Source organism: Schistocerca nitens, chromosome 4 (assembly GCF_023898315.1).
Source record: "Schistocerca nitens isolate TAMUIC-IGC-003100 chromosome 4, iqSchNite1.1, whole genome shotgun sequence".
Taxonomy (NCBI): Eukaryota; Metazoa; Arthropoda; class Insecta; order Orthoptera; family Acrididae; genus Schistocerca; species Schistocerca nitens.
This window is the reverse complement of record NC_064617.1, coordinates 714,693,902-714,709,581: the sequence shown is the minus strand read 5'-3', so window position 1 is coordinate 714,709,581 and position 15,680 is coordinate 714,693,902.

The following is a 15,680-nucleotide window of genomic DNA, read 5'->3' as shown; positions in this document are numbered from 1 at the left end:
ATTAACGTGACGTTACTGTTGTGAGATGATCCATACTGACGACCGACCCTCGTAATGAGAAATCACCATTTTTGTATACTTGCCATATTGCCTCTGTGAAACGCAATACGAACATTGCTACGAAATCTTTAAATATAAGAAATATCTGACGCTCCTACACTATTGCCAAATGTGCAACTATCACTTTAGACGTAAGAAGATTTATTCACCATGTTTACTAGAGCGATGGGTCAGAGAGGCGTATGTAACTGGAAGCAGCTGCTTTAAGCCTAAAGGCTGAGATTGCCGCTGTCTCCGAAAACACAGTACACGAGCCTCTACCTAAGGAAGGACCTGAATTAAGTTGGAGTAGTGGCCATAATTAAACTTTCGCTACAGTGTAGACGGAAAACTGTTTACCGTTGCGTACCCAATTTTACAGGAATGACGTTTGTGCCGTGCGGGCACGTTTTGATATCGATAGTTCCCACTCTTATTAGCCTCTCTGGCAGCAATAGATTCTGGAGGCGCTGTCGAAGTGAGGGGTGGTTGAGTTGACAGCGGCTGTAGTAAACGCCGTCACGTCGTGTGCGACACTGTCCTTGGTCCGCTGCTAAAAGTAGCGTTTTTGGTCACTGCGCGCTGGTGGGATTGTGTGTCGGCTGGTGCCGTAAAGATTACTACTATCTCTGTGTGATGCACAGATCCCGACTTGCTCTCGGCATCTGAATTTTCAAGAAGCCTGTGTCCACTGTGGTGCCGGGTTGGGTTCCTGTCCTGCCAGTTTCAAGAAGCGGGCGCATGGGCATCTGTTGAATAGCATCAGTTGATTCCTGATTCCTAGCAAACTCCTACTTGGCCGTAGTCGAACGGTTCTCAAGTTAACGCTAAGAAATTATGGTGAGCGTCCGATTACCGTATACATGATTATTTTGTATCGCACAGTGGCTGTTCCAACTTGCCATCCTGTTTATCCATCGTGATATGTAAACATCTTCGTTTACAAATACTTTAAATAATCTCACTCAATTTACGTTTCTGTGAATGTGTGTGACTAAACTAGTGGTGCTCGAGCTGTATTTACAGCATCTATTTCTGTTTTAAATGCAAACTCTTAATTAATGATTAGTATGTTACAGGATAGCTTGACGTTGCTGTTGTTTATATTGTGGGTCCAGCTAAAGGGGGCTGGGTACGATAAATGTCTTTAATGAGAGTGTCTGTCTCTTTAGTGGTGATCGTCATCCTCACTTAAGTGGAGAAAGAGAAACTGCTTGACTCTGCAGCTCCCACTTGCATCATACTTTGAACTTAATGCTGTCAGGTTATTCCGCTTGTTTGGAACCAGTGATCTTCCTTCCAATTATCTGCAAACAGTGGATAGCTGATGTTAATGACCAGTTAGCTCTTTTAAGTATGGTTTTGAAACTTGTAATGTGGAGTATGCAGGTTAATTCTCAAAAACATGTTTTTCTTACTTTCATTCAGTCATTTCTAGAAGTTGTGTATGTGGTGTCACCGCCAGACACCACACTTGCTAGGTGGTAGCTTTTAAATCGGCCGCGGTCCGGTAGTATACGTCGGACCCGCGTGTCGCCACTGTCAGTGATTGCAGACCGAGCGCCACCACACGGCAGGTCTAGAGAGACGTACTAGCACTCGTCCCAGTTGTACAGCCGAAGTAGCTAGCAACAGTTCACTGACCAATACGCTCTCATTTGCCGAGACGATAGTTAGCATAGCCTTCAGCTAAGTCATTGGCTACGACCTAGCAAGACGCCATAGCATTTGATATTACACTCCTGGAAATGGAAAAAAGAACACATTGACACCGGTGTGTCAGACCCACAATACTTGCTCCGGACACTGCGAGAGGGCTGTACAAGCAATGAACACACGCACGCCACAGAGGACACACCAGGAACCGCGGTGTTGGCCGTCGAATGGCGCTAGCTGCGCAGCATTTGTGCACCGCCGCCGTCAGTGTCAGCCAGTTTGCCGTGGCATACGGAGCTCCATCGCAGTCTTTAACACTGGTAGCATGCCGCGATAGCGTGGACGTGAACCGTATGTGCAGTTGACGGACTTTGAGCGAGGGCGTATAGTGGGCATGCGGGAGGCCGGGTGGACGTACCGCCGAATTGCTCAACACGTGGGGCGTGAGGTCTCCACAGTACATCGATGTTGTCGCCAGTGGTCGGCGGAAGGTGCACGTGCCCGTCGACCTGGGACCGGACCGCAGCGACGCACGGATGCACGCCAAGACCGTAGGATCCTACGCAGTGCCGTAGGGGACCGCACCGCCACTTCCCAGCAAATTAGGGACACTGTTGCTCCTGGGGTATCGGCGAGGACCATTCGCAACCGTCTCCATGAAGCTGGGCTACGGTCCCGCACACCGTTAGGCCGTCTTCCGCTCACGCCCCAACATCGTGCAGCCCGCCCCCAGTGGTGTCGCGACAGGCGTGAATGGAGGGACGAATGGAGACGTGTCGTCTTCAGCGATGAGAGTCGCTTCTGCCTTGGTGCCAATGATGGTCGTATGCGTGTTTGGCGCCGTGCAGGTGAGCGCCACAATCAGGACTGCATACGACCGAGGCACACAGGGCCAACACCCGGCATCATGGTGTGGGGAGCGATCTCCTACACTGGCCGTACACCACTGGTGATCGTCGAGGGGACACTGAATAGTGCACGGTACATCCAAACCGTCATCGAACCCATCGTTCTACCATTCCTAGACCGGCAAGGAAACTTGCTGTTCCAACAGGACAATGCACGTCCGCATGTATCCCGTGCCACCCAACGTGCTCTAGAAGGTGTAAGTCAACTACCCTGGCCAGCAAGATCTCCGGATCTGTCCCCCATTGAGCATGTTTGGGACTGGATGAAGCGTCGTCTCACGCGGTCTGCACGTCCAGCACGAACGCTGGTCCAACTGAGGCGCCAGGTGGAAATGGCATGGCAAGCCGTTCCACAGGACTACATCCAGCATCTCTACGATCGTCTCCATGGGAGAATAGCAGCCTGCATTGCTGCGAAAGGTGGATATACACTGTACTAGTGCCGACATTGTGCATGCTCTGTTGCCTGTGTCTATGTGCCTGTGGTTCTGTCAGTGTGATCATGTGATGTATCTGACCCCAGGAATGTGTCAATAAAGTTTCCCCTTCCTGGGACAATGAATTCACGGTGTTCTTATTTCAATTTCCAGGAGTGTATTTTATGAAGCATGTACAATCAAGAGCGATGTACACCGATTATGGATTAAAGTTAAGTATTACAAGATTTTCGTGCTTTATTGCAGTTCTCAAGACATTGTCCTGTTCCAGACCTCAAGCCAATCTGCGTGAGCTTAACGCGTGCCTTTCGGCTACCTCCGAGTGGCGTGGCTGTCTTGCTACGCCACTACAGTGTAATATCTACCAACTGTTTTCTTGTTGGAAGTTAATTTAATTAATTGCAGAGTTAGCTGTTTCAACTGTCTTGCCTCATTTTTTTGTGTTTTAATAAACTGTTTTGTGTTTTAATAAATATGTTGATAAATTTGTGATCCAGTATACTTCCATTCAACACCATTCTCAACCACACTAGAATGTTCATTCTGTGAACTGCAGAATTTGTTAGCTTTGTTAGTGTCATGACATGCCGTCAATTGCCGGGGGATGAAACACAAGCATCAGTGTACATTACTGTTGCAGACTCTCAATGTGGATCTGGACAAAGTGAGCAGGTCTTTACTTCAAAGCTGTTTTATTAAAGCAGCAGAGACAATGCAGCTGCCTTTGCGAGTATCGACGCATTAAACGAATATGGAGAGGTTCTCTTTCCACACTAGAACCGAAGAACATGATTCGGAAGTTCAAATTAACTGGCCAGTGGAGAATACGGTACACAGTAGCACATCTGTTTGCATATGCTGGACACATACTAAACAGTGGGAATCCACTTGAAGAAGTAATTTTTTCCATGGGTGAGACTGCTGGACGCAATGCGCGATCTTCAAGCAGAGCCCGAACTGTGGTGTCATGACAGCTGAACGTTACGTGGACACCGTTCGAAAATTTCTGCGAACAATTGTGAAATGACATATCTGGTACGGTGCCAGGCTGTCGTGAATTCAAATGGTGATAATATTGAACAACGTTTGTAACCTGGAACGTAAACAGGGTACGCAATTAACAGATGTTACCCTCTCATGTGGAACTTAAAGTGTGTTTCTTTCAAGGGTTTAATTGTCATTTCTCTTCCGCATGTTCTTGCAAATGTTTCCACAACGTTTCATTGTACGACGATCACTCGTTTTCATGAGAGCCCTTTCAAGCACCGAAAGTTTAACTATAACCACCACATATTTTACGCCGGACGAAGTCTCGAATGAGCAGTACGTGTGAAGCATAATTTCATTGGATGTACTAAGTTGCACAGTAAAGAAGCCTCATGTCACAAAGAAGCCGATTGGAGTAATCGCCATACAGCTCGACATTTGAATAGGAGCGATTTCACTATTTTACGATGTTTGAAAGGTCTCTGTTGGATTCCTTTCATGTTAATTTCTTAAATCTGTTGTCATTTACGGCATAAATTCCTCTTCTAAATTTACTGTGGCGTTTCTGACTGTCTGGGAGGAGACTGAGCAGTGGAACGTGTTACTTTTACACATAAACAAGAACGATCTGTCACACTACTACACTTTAAAGCACAGTTTATATGTAATTCTTATATATAATTCATGTCACACAGTCTCATACGGAACCTACATCCGCTTTATTTTATATACTTTATATGATAAGATACTGTCATCCCCCTTCCCTTCTGTGTGAAAGAATGAATGAGCAAATGTATTTCTAGTTGCATGCTGGATGGTAGCAGACAAGCCTGTCTGCTAGAGAACAGTAGGACCAACGTCGGAACAGGTAGCTACGCTTTCTAAAAGCAAAGAGGATCTATGCTTAGTATGGTCCTGTCCGTCCCTTGTCATGTTGGTATAGGAAGCTGCCTCTCTGGTCACTTCCGTTTGTATTTGGGAAGCACGCTCAGTAGGAGCGCAGGTCAGTCTGTCCTCGGCGAGCGTCTGAAGTGGTAAGATCTCCGGCTAAGCGCATGTCTGCTAAGTCTGCAGGACAATGGATTTCTTAAGTTCAGCCTAACTGAAAATTTAATCACCTTTATTTCAGGTTTATCTCTAAAATATCTAATGTTATCTTAAATTGCAACGCAGTGTAATTCGCGTGTGAAGTTCAGAATATCTTCCCGTAGTTGCTTTGTCACTACTTTGTGAGTAAAGTGGAACCACGTGTTGATCAGTAACTCTAACTAAGATCATCAATTTTAAATGCGAATGCTTGTGTGATTATAACGTCTCGTCTTGACAATATTTTTCAATATAGCAACTTTTCTTTATGTTCAACCCACGTGGGGTGTACTTTGCGAGACCAGTACCACGTGCTTATATAACTGTTTGACCCATCAGGTTAATAGTAAGACGATAGTAACCAGTTCAAGGTTTTTCTTTAGTAAATTGCGTTTCGATGTAATTTATTTTAATTATCAAAATTATTGTGGAGTTACACTCTTTGTGTAAGCCAAGTTGACCACGTGAAGCATGTGGTGAAAGCATCAACGTAGCCCGCAGCTATTCTTTTCGGGAAGATTTCACAGAGAGTTAGTATGAATTTAGTATACCAGTGTGTGGTAATTACATGACGGACAGGATTGCGCTACGAACGTAACTTCTCTGGCTGAAAATTGAATCGGTTGGTTGTGGTTAATTTCCTCTTGCATATGTTTCAACGTTCTTTGTGTGTTATTTTATGAATGTAGTGTTGTATGTAGTCTCCCAATCTTGGCTCCCTATTTGATGTGTTCCGTAAGATTACAAACTCACATTTTCACAGTCCTAAATAAGGCACCAGCTTAGTTATGACTCACGTTTAATATGCTGAAATTTCAATGATCAATGTTAAAATAAATTTCCAAATATAAACTGATTTATTTCTTTTTATTTAAATTCTCTTTTTTATATATATATCACCAGTTGTCGTATGACTATTAAAAGATTATAATTAATGTTAGTCTGGTTGGGAATTCGGTAAGCTAGACTGGATGCCTGGTGAAACAGTTGCTCAGTAATGCAAGGTTAACTTCCCCAGACAGCTCACAGCTTTTAACCCGCTTTTATTGTCTATTAGCACCGATTTCATAGCAAATTAAAGTAACAACCTAACATGTTCGCAGGAATGGGTCAACCATGGTCGAACACAATGTCAAGAAGGAAGTGCAGCAGTGTTGCTTCAGTGATGAGTCCCACTTCGAAATGGGCCCCGATGACCAGCGGACAGGTGACTGGAGACGCCCTGTACGGTGGTGGCATAGCAACCTGAGTGTCGCCCCCTATAGGGCCCGACAACCAGGATTGATACTCTGGTTTGCCATTTAATTTCATAGCATGACCAGTTTGGTTGTCATCCGCGTCACCACAACAGCACAGCGGTACGCCACGATATTCTACGCCCCGTTTTGTTGTCCTTCATGGCAATCCATCCTGGGTTTGCATTTCAGCAAGTGAATACCCGTCCTAACACGGTGAGAGTTTCTACTGCTTGTCTTCGTGCTGGCTAAACTCTTCCTTGGCGAGCAAGGTCGCCGGATCTCTCCCCAAATGAGAACGTTTGGAGCATTATGGGCAGGGCCCTCCAACGATCTGGGGATTTTGACGATTTAACGCGTCAACTGGACAGAATTTGGTAAGATGTCCCTCAGGAGGCATCCATCAACTCTTTCAGTCAACGCCAATCGGAATAAGTGCTTTCATAAAGGCCAGAGGTGGGCCAACGACCTTGTTTATTTATTTATCGTATCCAAGACATCACCATTTTACAAAAAAAAAATTATATTACAATGCAAGAGAAGCAGTTATAATACAATAATACATGGTTATAAGGTAAATTAACTACAATAATATAGAAAAGTATGTAACATATAATGATAAGCGCTAAGGATGCGAAACAGAGCGATTTTCATATCCTACGTGAAGCCCAATACACTGCAGCTTGAATGGCCTTGTCATTTGCTTCAAATAGGTCTTGAGTCGAACACGGGTTGTTTAGTTTCCTGCAGACCAGTAGGTATTGTGGGTATTGCTGTTCTCCACACTCGCAGGGCTCGTCTGCACTGATGTAGCCCCATTTTTCTAAGTTTGCTCTGCATCTTGATACGCCTGTTCGTAGTCTTTTCAGGGCTTTCCAGGTGGTATATGGGAGTTCAGAGCCAGCTGTGGTTTCTTCCCTGGGGCTATTCCCTGGTCTCCCTGGGTCCACATTGTACCACAGCTCTTCTCGTCGTGCTCTAGGCGATAAAAGAGTTGCTTCAGTTGTTCGTAGGAAACTCTTCCTTGATTTAAGTCGGCGGGGTTGAAGATTGTATCCGAACATTGGATGCCTAGGATCTGTCTCCTGTTTATGTTTCTCGATTTCTGCGGCAGTCCTTCTGATGTTTGGCGGGGCTATGCCCATGAGGTGGTACAGCTGCTTTGTGGGAGTTGGGCGGAGGCATCCTGTCACGATGCGTCCAGTCTCATTCAATGCTATATTTACTTGTTCAGCGTGGGTGGAATTTTACCAAACTGGTGCCGAGTACTCCGCAGTGGAGAAACATAAAGCTAAAGCTGACGTGCGGAGAACTGTAGGTTGCGCTCCCCATCTGCTATTTGTTAGCTTGCGGATGATGTTGTTCCTGGCACTCACTTTCATCTTTGTGGCCAAACAGTGTTCCTTGTAGGTGAGAGCACGGTCAAGTTTAATCCCAAGATATTTTGGTGTGTCGCAGTGAGATAGATGTTGTCCCTTCCAGCTTATGTTGAGTTTCCTCCATGCTTCCTTATTACGTAGGTGAAAAGCACAGATCTGGGTTTTTGCTGGGTTTGGCTTGAGGTGGTTATTATCATAATAGTCACCCAGCTTTCCAATCGCTGAAGTTAATTTACTTTCTACCTCTTCAAAGGTTTTTCCCTGGGTGGCAACGACTGTATCGTCTGCATAGATGAAGGAGCGAGCGTCCATGCTGATCGGTTGGTCATTGGTATAAATATTACACAGCAATGGGGCGAGGACGCTACCTTGAGGTAGGCCGTTTTTCTGGGTCCGCCATCGGCTCTTCTTCGACTGCAGCGTGACAAAATACCGTCTATTCTGCAACAGACACTGGATGAATTGCGCCAGTCGGTAGCCTTTTGTGGTGTTATATATTTTTGATATTAACTTACTGTGGTTTATGGTGTCGTAAGCTGCTGTAAGGTCGATAAAGGCTGCACCTGTAATTTGTTTCCGCTCGTATCCATCTTCTATGTACTGTGTAAGGTTGCGTTATTGAAATGTTATTGAGATGTTCAATCGGTGAAGCTCTTTCTCTTGAATAAATCATGATTTTAATATATATACACACATCAAAAAAAGTTTTGCAGCATCCCTGTTTGCAGAACTCCTGGAGACAGTTGTTGGCTGTGGATATTGCATCACACACACATTCCCTTTGACTGTTCAGAGATGTCACTAAACCCCCCTCCCCCCCCCCCCAAAAAAAAGACGTAAACAACCCTGCATGAACAGTGCCTATTAGATGGAGGGGGCCCGACAGCCGATCAGTTCCAGTCATTCCACCAGGAAGGGAGTACACGGCTCTTGTTATCTGTAGTTCAGCCATGCCTAGACGGTCAATACCGTGGTTCGCTCACGTCCGCATTGTTACTTTGTGCCAGGAACGGCTCTCAACGAGGGAAGTGTCCAGGCGCCTCGGAGTGAACCAAAGCGATGTTGTTCGGACGTGGAGGAGATGCAGAGAGACAGGAACTGTCGATGACATGCCTCGCTCAGGCCGCCCAAGGGTTACTACTGCAATGGATGACCGCTACCTACGGATTATGCCTCGGAGGAACCCTTAAAGCAACGCCACCATGTTGAATAATGCTTTTCGTGCAGCCAGAGGACATCGTGTTACGACTCAAACTGTGCGCAATAGGCTGCATGATGTGCATTTTTACTGCCAACGTCCATGGCGAGGTCCATCTTTGCAACCACGACACTATGCAGCGCGGTACAGATGGGCCTAACAACATGCCGAATGGACTGCTCGGGATTGGCATCACATTTTCACCGATGAGTGTCGCACATGCCTTCAACCGTGGTTGGAGAAGTGTTTGGTGGTGTCCAGCGAGTGCAGCCATGTGGAGGTTCCCTGATGTTTTGGGGTGGCATTATGTGGGGCCCTTGTACGCTTTTGGTGGTCATGAAAGGCGGCGTAACGGCTGTACGATACGTGAATGCCATCAGCCGACCCTTAGTGCAGCCATTCGGCAGGATATTGGCGAGGCATTCGTGTTTATGGACGATAATTCGCGCCCCTATCGTGCACTCCTGTGAATAACTTCTTCAGGATAACGACATCGCTCGACTAGAGTGACCAGCATGTACTTCAGACATGGACGTTACCGAACATGCGTGGGATAGGTTTATGGACGACGTGACTCTTCAACCACACTGAGGGATCTCCCACGGTTCGCCATTGAGGAGTGGGACAATCTGGACCAACAGTGCCTTCATGAACTTGTGGATAATACGCCACGACGAACACAGGCATGCATGAATACAAGAGGACGTGCTACTGGGTATTAGAGGTACCGGTGAGTGCAGCAATCTGGACCACCATGTCTCAAGGCCTCGCTGTATGGTGGTACAACATACAATGTGTGGTTTTCATGAGCAATAAAAAAATTTTCTGTACAGGTTCCGGAACTCTCGGAACCGAGGTGATGCAAAACTGTTTTTGATGTGTGTAGATATATTTTAATTGTAACTATCTGTTTGTCTGTACATGTACCTTGCATATACCGATTTCTGTCGCATTCGGATAATTCCTTCTTGGTGCGTCGTGTTTTTGGTCTTAGAGTGTACATCTCAGCGGTACTGATACGTACTGAACTCCCTGCACCGTGGTGCCGAAGCACGTCGCTAGTGATGTTCAAACAAAACCGTGATAAAGTAGAGTAACGTGTATGCGAAAGGAGCAACCCTGCATCAATCCATACTGAGTTTGTGGAAGTGTACATTAACTATGTGCTATATGACTCTGTCGTTACGTGCTACAGACACGTATGTGTTAATCGTCTGAATAACGACGAACGAAATGGCAACCGTCCCCCTGTGAAGAACCGTGAATCGCAAGAGACGTGTACACTCTGGTGCTCGATGGCTGGCCTATCACAATCGAGGCGCTAGTGGAAAAAATGAAAATCAGATGTGTATTCGGTTTCAACGTCTTGCATGACGTTCAAAACATGACGGCGGTTGCTGTCATCCGTTTAGAGAGCCCGCCTAACCGAGGTGGCAGTGGAAATGTTGCAGCTGCTTCACACGCTCCCCTTAGGCGTCTAATAACCATGTACAAGTGTTGGGTGTGTCATTACAAGCCCAAGAAAAAGGAAGAAGGGAATTCGTGGAAACGTGTAGGTTCACCACTGATGGAAAAAGGCCAAGATCCAGCTATCATCAGGTGAGGTGCTACTTATTGATCTTCACTATTGTCATAGTGTGGTGATAAATGATTATGCGCGCAGGGGTTAAACCGTCACAGGAACATGCTGCCGAAACCTTCTCAGGCGGTCACCGGAGGCTGAACATAGGGAAAAAAAAGGCAACTGCCCTGCCAAAGACGTGTTCTTGCTTCAAGGCAATGGCCCATCTCACTCTTCACAAGACACTCCCACACGTGCTACTTCTTTGGACTATCAAATGTTGCCTCTCTCGTATTCTCCTGACACGGCACACAGCGACCTCTTCCTTCTTTCCTCGGAAGAAGAAACCACTGCGTACGAACCATTTCAGGAATGACAACGAGGTGACTTGCGAGATGGAACATTTCGTGAACGATTAGACTTCCACAACTGAGGTCTCCAGCATGTCAGCCGTCTTTGAGAAAAAATGTTTCGCTTTGAAGAATGAATATTTAGCGAAAGAATCACCAAGTTTTACGGCCAAAGCTTCAAGGCCGTGATATTTACAACTTTATGACTTCTCCTTTGAGGTGTTTAACTTATTGATTGGTTTTCACTGGTTACAGTATATTATTCGTCAAGAGATAACGGTGTTGCTAAAATGTGAGCGTGCGTCCGTATTATGATGATTATTTTTCGTTTGTGGGGCGCTCAATGCGCGGTCATCAGCGCCCGTACAAAGTCCCAAGATTTACACAGTCCCATTTTTTTTCCACAGTCCAATCTAGACACTGTCACGAATGATGATGATGATGATGATGAAATGATAGGGACAACACAAACACTCAGTCCCCGGGCAGAGTAAATGCCGAACCCGACCGGGAATCGAACCCGGGACCAGAGGCAGCAACTCTAGCCATTAGACCACGAGCTGCGGACGTTTGCGTCCGTATTATTCCTTTGACGCCACCTAATACCGTTCTATGGAATTCCTTATTGAAAAACGGTCAACATTTTTCGGAATTTAATGACAAACCAGTAACTACAGTTAATAATCTCTCTTTGATGGGGTTTACGTAGTGATGATGTTTCCCGCCAGATTGAAACTGTTGTCCGAAGCCGGGCTCGAATCTGCTTGTACATGAAGTTTTTAGGCGGTCTGGAGAAAAGCTGGGCTGGTCCTCAAATTCTGCTTCGGGGAACACGATAAACAAACGGTTAAAATACGGCAACACACAGAACAAAGTTTACATGATTAACAGACAGATAGCACACATGACTTTCCTCCTTTAGGCTACCTTGACAACTGTGGTCTCAGAAGGGGCACTCTGCCACAAAGTTAAGTAATAAAATAAAATTTCCCACATCCTCTATATCTACATCAATACTGCAAAAGCCGCCAGACAGTGGGAGACAGAGGGTACCTGTGATACCACTAACTGGTTCCCCCTTCCTTGATCCATTCGTGAACAGCATATTGGCAAGAGGATTGTCAGTAAGCCTCTGTGTTAGTTCTAATTTCTAGAATTTTCTTGTTGTCGTCAGTTGGTGAGATGTATATGGTAGGAAGTAATACGTTGTTTTACATGACCGTTTTTTCTGAAAACAGTCATGTAACAAATTAAATTTACGATGAAAGACCTATTTGATGGGGGTATTTAATTGACACCGAGGAATATGTTAAGCAACGGCCTTGCCGCACTGAATACACCGGTTCCCGTGAGATTACCGAAGTTAAGCGCTGTTGGGCGTGGCCGGCACTTTGATGGGTGCGTAAGTGGCCGAGCGGTTCCAGGCGCTACAGTCTGGAACCGCGCTGCCGCTACGGTCGCAGGTTCGAATCCTGCCTCGGGCATGGTTGTGTGTGATGTCCTTAGATTAGTTAGGTTTAATTAGTTGTAAGTTCTAGGGGACTGATGACCTCAGCAATTAAGTCCCTTACTGCTCAGAGCCATTTTTGAACTTGGATGGGTGACCATCCAGTCGCCATGCGCTGTTGCCATTTTTCGGGGTGCACTCAGTCTCGTGATGCCATTTGAGGAGCTACTCGACCGAATAGTAGCGGCTTCTCTCAAGAATACCATCATTACGACCGGGAGAGCGGTGTGCTGACCCCACGCCCCTCTTATCTGCATCCTCCTCTGAGGATGACACGGCGGTCGGATGGTCCCGGTAGGCCACTCGTGGCCTGCAGACGGAGTGAGGAATATGTTAACCCAGTACTAGTGATTGTCAGAAACTGACTAATGTAACCTTACTCTTCATTTACTTCATTTGGATTTTCATTCCTTATATAAATGAGAATGTTGTAAGCATTCTGGGAAGTGGAGGAGCACACAGGCTTCCAGGGGAGTAAAAGCAGGCCACGTCACAGAGAACCATTTCGCAGAAGGGTGCCTGAGGGAGGCGTAGGTCAGTAGTCCAAGAGCAGGACAGCTCTTTGTATTGTCACGCTGGGGTGGCCAAAGCATCATGGATGAACACAGGTAGGACCTGCCACAAAACATTTTACAGCCCAAAGTATACAAGGAGGGTAGAAAAAGGAGGAATGTTTTTTGCAGAAGACACTACTGTGGACCATAGTAGAGAGATGAGTTTTTCATTGTATGGTACCACACATACACATAAACATCTTGAAAGTTGAATCGAGACCCAAAATGTTTGGGCCTTTGAAGGCATGGAACATCACTGGACATCTTGACTTCACAAAAACCAAATTTTTATGCAATATAAGAATCAAATGGATTGGCTAGTGTAAGGAAACAAGAGGTTAGACAGAGAAGTTCGATTATGCCGATGAGTACCACCTCATTGGTCGAAGATAGAAACAGAGTGTGATGACTTTTTTCGGTGTAAAATGGTAGAACGCACCTTAATGATTAACCGAATAGAGGATGCCCCAGGGAAGGTTTCTGGCACGCTGTAGGGAGCAACTTTATTGCTTGGTGCTAGGAAGATATGAAATCCAGAAAACCTGAGTACAGTGAGAGCTATGAAACGCTGCAATGTGAGGTTTCCTTGTAGAAAAATTCGATCAGGAGTCACTACTTCTTTGGAGATTGCACTGCCGTCTTCATGTCAGACTTATCCACTGTGCTGCCAGAGTAGATGTATCAAGGGACTTAGAAAACTTTTGGGCTGATCTGCTGTTTGCCACTGGTGAGGGTCGTTGGTGTCACCAACGACTGATTCTGCAGCTGCTTCAGCCTCCTCCTAAAACATTGTCGTAACATCGAGTCACAACCTCGAGATGATGAGCATAGAAATTAAAGTCATTTCATAACAGGTTCTTTACGTCAAGCTCTACTTTGGAGATTTACATTTTAATTCATGAACAGCCAGTTTTAAACTCCAACCGCAGGTGCGACATTTCTTTCAGTGTAATTTGCCTTACAGTTAACGTCATGACATTCACGGGCATTTTGTGACTGCAATTAATTTACTTGCACTATTATTAGCATCTTCCCCCAGCCCCTTTTGTCAAATATGCCAGGGTCTTATTATGTTAATATTTTTATTGTTTGTAAATTTTTTATGCATAAAATTACCAGAATACACCAAAGCAATTGTAATTTTGTCTCATTTTGGAGTCATAGGATTCCTAGTTCTTCAATTTGGAGGGTAATTAATTAACGTATGTCAGATAAAGGGCCCACTTTCACATTCTTATAAACATTAGAAACCTCCAAGCAGTGTCCACTAGCAGTTGTCCGATTCTTCTCAGAAATTACTCTCTAAATTTCGATAGAACCAGAAGAACGACCTGTCAATTGGCAGTCGAACTTACTGTCCTCAGACTACTACGCAACATAAATGAATAAATAAAAGTAAGGCCTGCTTCTTATTCACACTTAAGGTACGCTCTATATAGATGCATTGTTTCCATTTAATAATTTTAATTAATAAAATTACAGCTGTCGGTATTTATTTTCTTCAAGTCGATTTTCCGTACAAAACCTCTTCATCTCCGAATAACTACTGAAACCTACATCCATTTCAACTTGATTACTGTATTCATCCCTTGGACTCCATCTGCAGTTTGTACCCCACCTCATCTCCTATTTTTCAAATTTCACAGGAATTCTCCTGCCTGCTTTGCAAGAGTAGCACTCCGCAGGCTGTAGAGCACTTTCTCCAGAAGACAAAGCTGTCAGGTTCGAGTCCCGACCCAGCACACGGTTTATTCTACCAAGCCAATAAGTTGAAAATAACGCACAATCCACTGCAGCATGAAAATTAATTTTATATTTGTACTGGGCGGTTATAATTCAGGTACATCTACTCACGGGCGTGCAGTGTGGGTGTAATTATCGTGGGAGAAAAACTTGTAGATATGCTAAGGGATTAATGCGGAATCGATTTACGTTAGAAAAAATTAGTTGCAGTTTTGGCCACCAGGTGCAAACGTGGCTCTGCACACTGTTTGTATGACAGTATGACAGTCACACTGTCATTTGATGAACCATAAAGTGACTGAACAGTATGGCTATCAAGAAGAGAGATGGTCCGCTGTTAATGAACCTGTTTTATGTGAACGGCAAGAATTACAGAGCTGCGTTGAGCGAGTGTCACCAACTGAAAGGACTGAGAAGAGAGCCGACGATGTTAAAGAAGATGACAATGAAATTCGAAAGCACATGTGAGCTTGGTGTGGTACCTGGGAGAGGAAGGCATCCTACTCTGGTGGAAGTTATTAACGAGGTTGCTATTAGAATGAGATTTTCACTCTGCAGCGGAGTGTGCGCTGATATGAAACTTCCTGGCAGATTAAAACTGTGTGCCGGACCGAGACTCGAACTCGGGACCTTTGCCTTTCGTGGCCAAGAGCTCTACCAACTGAGATACCCAAGCATGAGCTTCTGTTAAGTTTGGAAGGTAGGAGACGAGGTACTGGCAGAAGTAAAGCTGTGAGAACGGGACATGAGTCGTGCTTGGGTAGCACACTTGGTAGAGCATTTGCCCGCGAAAAGCAAAGGTCCCGAGATCGAGTCTCGGTCCGGCACACAGTTTTAACCTGCCAGGAAGTTTCATATCAGCGCACACTCCGCTGCAGAGTGAAAATCTCATTTTGGAAACATCCCCCAGGCTGTGGCCAAGCCATGTTTCCGCCATATCCTTTCTTTCAGGGGTGCTAGTTCTGCAAGGTTCGCAGGAAGGCTTATGTTAAGTTTGGAAGGTAGGAAGCGAGGTACTGGCAGAAGTAAAGCTGTGAGAA